Below are 6,197 nucleotides of genomic sequence, written 5' to 3' on the forward strand. Positions count from 1 at the left end.
TTCCACACATTCTTTCCCAAACTCCCCCTCTCTCTCCCTCCCCCTGTTCCTCCCCCCAGATCAGAGGAGCAGAAGAACAGAGCACTCATGGGAAATGTAGTGTCCACAAACTAAACTTTTCTTAAAATGAGCTGTATTCAAGCTTCACACCATTTAATATGTAATATTTCCTCAATAACTAGTAATTCCTCCTTCTGTGTGTGTGGTGATCACAGCTTCTATTCCGTTCCCATGGAAACAAAGTATAACGTGACACAGTGTTTTTCATGAAACCATCTAGCTTGTATTAGAAGTGAAAGCTCCAGCTCTCAGTAATCCAGGACTACTACTACAGGACTACTACTACAGGACTGGTACTACAGGACTACTCCTACATTACTGCTACTACAGGACTACTACTACAGTACTACTACCTCAGTACTACTACTCCAGGACTACTACTCCAGGACTACTACTACAGGACTGGTACTACAGGACTACTCCCACAGTACTGCTACTACATGACTACTACTACAGGACTACTCCTACAGTACTGCTACTACAGGACTACTACTATAGGACTACTACCTCAGTACTACTACTCCAGGACTACTACCACCGGACTTCTACTACAGGACTACTACTATTCAATTAAATTCAGTTTATTTTGTATAGCCCAATATCACAAATTACAAATTTGCATCAGAGGGCTTTACAATCTATACACATACGACACCCCTGTCCCAGGACCTCACATCGGATCAGAATACTAATTCATAATACTTGGCGGATCCGGCCCGTGGGCCGTAGTTTGCCCACTCTTGATATAGTATATAGTTGATATACTCACAGGTAGGTTATGGCAAGTAAACACGTACTCAGAGCAGTAGTCCTGTAGTAGTAGTCCTGGAGTAGTAGTTCTGTGGTAGTAGTTCTGTAGTAGTCCTGTAGTCTCTACCTCCTTCTGTTTCATGGATTGGAGTTCCATTCATACATTGTCATATTCATGTAATGTGTTTATGTAACTTTGTAAATGCTGTTCATTCTGTACACATGACATCTATTGCTTCTGTCCATCCGGGGAGAGGGATCCTCCTCTGTTGCTTTCCTGAAGGTTTCTTCCCTTTTTTCCCTGTCAAAGGTTATTTTTGGGGAGTTTTTCCTGATCCGATGTGAGGTCAAAGGTCAGGGATGTCGTATGTGTACAGATTGTAAAGCCCTCTGAGGCAAATTTGTAATGTGTGGTATTGGGCTATACAAAATAAACTGAATTGAATTTAATTGAATTGAATTGAACCTCGGTGTGGCACTCAACAGTCAACTCTCCCTGACTGCCGACATTACTGCGACAACACACTCCTGTAGGTACATGCTGTACAACATCAGGAGAATACGACCCCGTCTTACGCTGAAGGCGGCACAGGTTCTGGTCCAGGCTTTGGTCATTTCACGCCTAGACTACTGTAACTCCCTCCTGGCAGGTCTACCTGCTAAGGCCATCCAACCTCTGCAGCTCATCCAGAATGCAGCAGCTCGACTGGTCTTCAACCTAAATTCACCCACATGACTCCGCTCCTCCGCTCCCTTGACTGGTTACCGGTGGCCGCCCGCATCCGCTTCAAAACATTGGTTCTTGCGTACCGTGCTGTGAACAGATCGGGTCCCGTCTACATCCAAGATATTGTCTAACCTTACACCCAGGACATGGTCTAACCTTACACCCCAGCCCGTTCACTCCGCTCGGCATCTACCAATGGACTTGTGACTCCATCACTGCGAGCTAATCATTCGACAAAATCAAGACTGTTTGCTGTCCTGGCTCCTCAGTGATGGAAAGAGCTCCTCCGTGGTGGAACAAGCTCCTTAGTGGTGGAACGAGCTCCTTAATGGTGGAACGAGCTCCTTAGTCGTGGAACAAGCTCCTTAATGGTGGAACAAGCTCCTCAATGGTGGAACGAGCTTCTCGGTGGTGGAACGAGCTCCTCAATGATGGAACGAGCTCCTCAGTGGTGGAACAAGCTCCTCAATGATGGAACGAGCTCCTCAGTGGTGGAACGAGCTCCTCATTGGTGGAACGAGCTCCTCAGTGGTGGAACGAGCTCCTCAATGATGGAACGAGCTCCTCAGTGGTGGAACGAGCTCCTCAGTGGTGGAACGAGCTTCCCACTGACATCAGGACAGCAGAAAGACTCTACATCTTCCGCCAGAAACTAAAAACACATCTTTTCCGACTATACCTTGAATAAAGACCGATTAGCACTTCAGTGGCTACTACTACAGGACTCCTACTACAGGACTACTAATACAGGACTACTACAGTACTACCACTACAGTACTACTACTACAGTACTACTACAGGACCACTACAGTACTTTTCCGAACTGTACTTTCTTCTTTTACTGTTTTTGGAAGTACTAAAATCTTCTTCTTTGGTTACTGAAGGTCAGACAAGGTCAGCAGTCGTCTCCTGCAAGATCACCAGCAGGGTTTGTGTGTGTTTTTGTATGTGTGTGTGTGTGTGTGTATGGGCCGACCGTGGGTCAGTGGTTAGCAGGTCTGTCTTTAAAACAGAGGATCGGCAGTTCCTAGTCGTTGTGTCCTTGACCACTTAACCCTGAATTGCTCTCCGTAGCTGTGTGTGTGTGTTCGTGTGTGTGTGTGTGTCTATATTTAGGGGTGAATTATTATTTATTTTTTTAGGTTTTAGTAGCACTTTAGTAGCACTTAAATGTTTCTTACTGATAGCACTTTGTAGTTTAACACTTTAGTAGCACTTAAATGGCTCTTACTGATAGCACTTTGTAGTTTAACTTTATTGAAGAAATTGTACTTGCTTGATTCTTGTTGTACTGAGTTTGGACTCATGGTTTAATGTACTTATTGTAAGTCGCTTTGGATAAAAGCGTCAGCTAAATGACATGTAATGTAATGTAATGAATATGGGGAACACAACTTCAGATTCTGAGATCAAACGGGAGGAAGTTTATTTGTCTTACAGGTCGAAGGTTGTTTTTCTTTCCACTGTAAGATCTGAGCTGATCAGCAGGGATGAAGACTAGGAGGAGGAAGAGGAGGCGATGATGATGGTAAGAAGAAATTATTTTCTTTTTTCTTTACTTAGTTCATAAGAAACACCCATCCATCCATCCATTATCACCCGCTTATCCGGGGTCTGGTCGCGGTGGCAGCAGGTTCAGCAGGCCGACCCAGGCCTCCCTTTCACCCGCAACACTTTCCAGCTCATTCTGGGGGATCCCGAGGCGTTCCAAGGCCAGCCGGGAGATATAATCCCTCCAGCGTGTCCTCGGTCTTCCCCGGGGCCTCCTACCAGTTGGACGTGCCCGGAAAACCTCTAATGGGAGGCGTCCAGGAGGCATCCTAACTAGATGCCCGAACCACCTCAGCTGACTCCTTTCGACACGAAGGAGCAGCGACTCGACTCCAAGCTCCCCCCTGATGTCCGAGCTCCTTACCCTATCTCTAAGGCTGAGCCCGGCCACCCTACGGAGGAAGCTCATTTCGGCCGCTTGTATCCGAGATCTCGTTCTTTCGGTCACGACCCAGAGTTCGTGACCATAGGTGAGGGTTGGAACGTAGACCGACCAGTAAATGGAGAGCTTTGCCTTCCGGCTCAGCTCCCTCTTCACTAAGACGGACCGGTACAGCGCCTGTTTTACTGCTGCAGCCGCACCGATCCGCCTATCGATCTCCCGCTCCACCTTACCCTCACTCGTGAACAAGACCCCGAGATACTTGAACTCCTTCGCTTGGGGTAGGCAGTTTGTCCCCACCTGGAGGGAGCAATCCGCCGGTTTCCGGCAGAGCACCATGGCCTCAGATTTGGAGGTGCTAACTCTCATCCCTGCCGCTTCGCACTCGGCTGCAAAACGCCCCAGTGAATGCTGGAGGTCACGGTCCGAGGAGGCAAACAGGACCACATCATCCGCAAACAGCAGAGAGGCGATCCCGAGACTCCCGAACCGGATCCTCTCCGCCCCCTGGCTGCGCCTAGATATCCTGTCCATGAAGGTCACGAACAGGACCGGTGATAAAGGGCAGCCCTGGCGGAGGCCAACACCCACCGGGAACGTGTCTGACTTACTACCGAGGAGACGAACACAGCTCCTACTGCAGGCGTACAGAGACCGGATGGCCCGTGCCAACGGGTCCGGCACCCCATACTCCCGCAGCACCCCCCACAAAAACCCCCGAGGGACCCGGTCGAAAGCCTTCTCCAGGTCTACAAAGCACATGTAAACTGGTTGGGCAAACTCCCAGGACCCCTCCAGTAATCTTGCGAGGGTAAAGAGCTGGTCCACTGTTCCACGACCGGGACGGAATCCGCACTGTTCGTCCTGAATCTGAGGTTCGACAAGCGGTCGGAGCCTCCTCTCCAGCACCCTGGCATAAGCTTTTCCCGGGAGGCTGAGCAGTGTGATACCACGATAGTTCGAGCACACTCTCCGGTCCCCCTTCTTGAAGATGGGAACCACCACCCCGGTCTGCCAGTCCATGGGCACTGTTCCCGACCCCCATGCGACACTGAAAAGGCGTGTCAACCAAGACAGCCCAACAATGTCCAGCGCTTTCAGCATCTCAGGGCGGATCTCATCCACCCCTGGCGCCTTGCCACCAAGGAGCTTTTTGACTACCTTAGCGACCTCTGCCAGGGATATGGGTGAATCCACCCCAAAGTCTTCCGGCGCTGCCCCCTCTCCGGGGGACATGTTGGCCGGGTTTAGGAGTTCCTCAAAGTGCTCTTTCCACCGCCCGACGATGTCCCCAGTCCGGGTCAGCAGTTCCCCCCCCCTGCTGAGAACAGCCTGGGGTAGACCCTGCTTTCCCTTCCTGAGCCGTCGGATGGTTTGCCAGAACTTCCTTGAGGCCAACCGAAAGTCCTTCTCCATGGCCTCCCCGAACTCCTCCCATGCCCGAGTTTTAGCCTCCGCGACCATCGTCGCTGCAGCCCTTTTGGCCCGCCGGTACCCGTCAGCTGCTTCAGGAGACCCCTGGGCCAGCCAGGCCCGAAAGGCCTCCTTCTTCAGTTTGACGGCTACCCTCACCCCCGGTGTCCACCACCGGGTTCTAGGGTTGCAGCCACGACAGGCACCGATGACCTTCCGGCCACAGCCCCGAGCAGCCGCGTCCACAATAGAGGCTTTGAACAAGGTCCACTCGGATTCCATGTCCCCAGCCTCCCTCGGGATTTGTGAGAAGTTCTTCCGGAGGTGGGAGTTGAAGACCTCCCGGACAGGATCCTCTGCCAGACGTTCCCAGTTCACCCTCACTACACGTTTGGGCTTGCCAGGTCTCTCTAGCCGAGTCCCCCGCCATCTGATCCAACTCACCACCAGGTGGTGATCAGTTGACAGCTCTGCTCCTCTCTTCACCCGAGTGTCCAAGACATACGGCCGCAGATCAGATGATACGATTACAAAGTCGATCATTGATCTCCGGCCTAAGGTGTTCTGGTACCAGGTACACTTATGAGCCACCTTATGTTCGAACATGGTGTTCGTTATGGACAAACTGTAGCTAGCACAGAAGTCCAACAACAAAACACCATTCGGGTTCAGATCGGGCAAGCCGTTCCTCCCAATCACGCCCCGCCAGGTTTCTCTGTCATTGCCCACGTGAGCGTTGAAGTCTCCCAGGAGAACTATGGAGTCGGCAGGCGGCGCCCTTTCCAGGACCCCTCCCACCGACTCCAAGAAGGCCGGGTACTCCGAAATGCTGTTCGGTGCATAAGCACAAACAACAGTCAGAGCCTTACTCCCCGCAACCCGTAGGCGCAGGGAGGCGACCCTCTCGTTCCCCGGGGAAAACTCCAACACAGCGGCGCTCAGCCGGGGGCTCGTGAGTATCCCCACTCCCGCCCGGCGCCTCTCACCCTGGGCAACTCCAGAAAAGGACAAAGTCCAACCCTTCTCCAGGAGCTTGGTTCCAGAGCCCATGCTGTGCGTGGAGGTGAGCCCAACTATATCTAGCTGGTACCGCTCCACCTCCTGCACCAGCTCCGGCTCTTTCCCCGCTAGTGAGGTGACGTTCCACGTCCCTAGAGCTAGTCTATGCTGCCGGCGATCGGCCCGCCCAGGTCTCCCGCCTGGCCCGCCGCCCGGTCTACATAGCACCCGACCCCGATAATTCTCCCTGCGGGTGGTGGGTCCACAGGGTGACTGCTGCTCCATGTTGTTCTTTCGGGCTGAGCCCGACCGGGC

This window comes from Cyclopterus lumpus, chromosome 19, assembly GCF_009769545.1.
Source record: "Cyclopterus lumpus isolate fCycLum1 chromosome 19, fCycLum1.pri, whole genome shotgun sequence".
Taxonomy (NCBI): domain Eukaryota; kingdom Metazoa; phylum Chordata; class Actinopteri; order Perciformes; family Cyclopteridae; genus Cyclopterus; species Cyclopterus lumpus.